The sequence below is a fragment of the Petromyzon marinus genome, unplaced genomic scaffold (assembly GCF_048934315.1).
Source record: "Petromyzon marinus isolate PM22_M1 ecotype Great Lakes invasive population unplaced genomic scaffold, UKy_Petmar_22M1.pri1.0 PM_G_Scaffold_52, whole genome shotgun sequence".
NCBI classification, from domain to species: Eukaryota; Metazoa; Chordata; class Hyperoartia; order Petromyzontiformes; family Petromyzontidae; genus Petromyzon; species Petromyzon marinus.
In genome coordinates, this window is record NW_027423005.1 from 105,001 (window position 1) to 107,500 (window position 2,500).

Consider the following 2,500-nt stretch of genomic DNA (forward strand, 5'->3'; position numbering starts at 1 on the left):
AACCAACTCAAACCACCGATCGATTGCCTGTCATGCCCCCAAATGTGGGGGAATAAAGTTAACTGAGGAAAGCTTACCAATGGTCTGTGAATGTTGCCAGGCACGCTTTGCGACTCTAAGTGGCCTTTCGCAGCACAAGAGGCATGCTCACCCAGTCACCCGTAATGAGGAAAGGATTAAAGATGGTATAAAGGGTACCTCGCAGAGAGGGGTACACCGTAGCTGCTGGTCTTTGAAGGAAGTAGAACAGCTGGCCCTTCTAGAGTTGCAGTTTCAGGGGAAAAAGAATATCAATAAGATCATTGCTGAAGCGCTTGGGACTAAGACCAACAAGCAAGTCTCTGACAAGAGACGGGACCTAAGTAAAAAGACAGGGGCCCCCATGTCAGACAGCTTACATTTTTCTTCTAGGCCTCTTGAGACATTGTCTCCCCCACCAAATGTAACAACGGGGACTTCATCCATACTCGCTCAAGCAGCTGAGCGGCTTACGAATGAGAATTCTGGGACCTTGGAAAAGCCTGCAATGGAGGCAATAAAGGCTTGGCTTAACGGCGAGGGCCAACATGATGCCCTCGTAGAAACTGCCACAGCATTGATGCTTTGTCCGATGAGATTGGTGAAAAACAAAGGCAAACGTTCAAAACCCAAGAACGACATTATTAAACCCAGGATATTACCCACACGATCTTGGATGAAGAAGAGAGCGGAAAAACGAGGAAGCTTCATGAAGCACCAGAAGCTCTTCTTTAAGAACCGCTCTCTTCTTGCGTCCTTAGTCCTGGATGGCACTGAACGTCATGAATGCCGAATCCCGAACGCAGATGTATATCGTTTTTACTGCGAAAAATGGGAGAAGGTGTTGCCATTCAATGGCCTGGGCCAATTTAAGTCATCAGGTGTTGCAAATAACGAATACTTTGAGCCCCTAATTTCGGTGGAGGAAGTTCAGACTGCCATACGGGCCATTAAACCAACGTCAGCAGCTGGGCCAGATGGCCTAACAAGGGCTGCAATCTGTGCTGCCGACCCCGAGGGTCGGACACTGACAGCCCTATTTAATGCATGGATGATTACAGGAATTATTCCCAAAGAGTTGAAAAAGAATAGGACGATTCTTATTCCTAAGGTTATGGACGATGAAAAGCTGAAAGAATTGGGGAACTGGAGACCAATAACGATCGGTTCAATGATTCTGAGATTATTTTCCAGAATAATGACTGCACGTCTTGCTCGTGCTTGTCCCTTAAACCCAAGGCAGCGTGGTTTTATAGCGGCATCTGGCTGCTCTGAAAATCTTAAGGTGCTACAGGACCTTATGAGACATGCTAAGAAATTGCACAGGCCGTTGGCTGTCATGTTTATCGACATAGCGAAAGCTTTTGACTCGGTTTCGCATGCTCATATTTTATGGGTGTTAAGGCACAAGAAAGTAGATGAACACGTGGTGGGCATCATCCAGAACGCCTACGATCGGTGTACGACCTCGTTCAAAAGCAATGGCGAGTCGACTCGAGAAATTAGCATACGTGTTGGTGTCAAACAGGGTGACCCCATGTCACCCCTGCTCTTCAATCTTGCCATGGACCCTTTGATATGCACCCTAGAGTCACACGGAGTTGGGTACTCCATTGATACCGACCACGTGACAGCTCTTGCGTTTGCTGATGATTTGGTGTTGGTGAGCGAATCTTGGGTTGGTATGGCCGCCAATCTAGCGATCTTGGAATCATTTTGTGGGCTATCGGGATTGGAGGTTCAGGCCAGAAAGTGCCAGGGCTTCATGATAAGCCCAACCAAAGATTCATATACGGTGAACAACTGCGACCCATGGACTATCAAAAATAAAGATGTCCATATGATCCAACCTGATGAATCAACGAAATACCTTGGTCTGAAAATTGGCCCTTGGACTGGCACTATACAGCCTGATCTACATTGTCAGCTAAAGACATGGATCTCGAAAATCGATGAGGCGCCTCTGAAGCCAACTCAGAAGGTTGAACTACTCAATGCCTATGCCCTACCCAGATTGTTATATCCTGCAGACCACTCGGACTGCAAGCAATCAACTCTCCGTGGGTTGGACCAAGAGATTAGAAAGGCGGTAAAAGGATGGCTCCACCTTCCCGCTTCAACTTGTGATGGACTGTTATATGCCAGAGCCCGAGACGGAGGCCTTGCCATCTTGAAACTGGAAAAAACAATCCCTTCGGTTCAAGTTAGAAGGCTGCAACGTATAGCAAACTCGTCCGATGCTATCACCCGTAATATTGTGTCCTCGCAGGGTATGGAGGAAGAATACCGTAATTTGTGGGTACGAGCAGGGGGTGACAGTGATGCAATCCCAACATTCGTTCTCAGGGACTCGGTGTCAAAAGAACCTGTATATCCGAGACCCTGCGATTGGAGGGAGCATGAATTTCAGAGATGGTGCGAAAAGCCGGTTCAAGGAAGGGGCATTGTAAACTTTGCGCATGATAGAATCAGTAATGCTTGG

The 2,500-nt window shown here is 47.5% G+C and overlaps 1 pseudogene; it reads left to right on the plus strand.

Annotated features, from left to right (window-relative positions):
- Positions 1–2,500, plus strand: part of LOC142917776 (28S ribosomal RNA) — a 10,084-nt pseudogene that overhangs the window by 3,366 nt on the left and 4,218 nt on the right.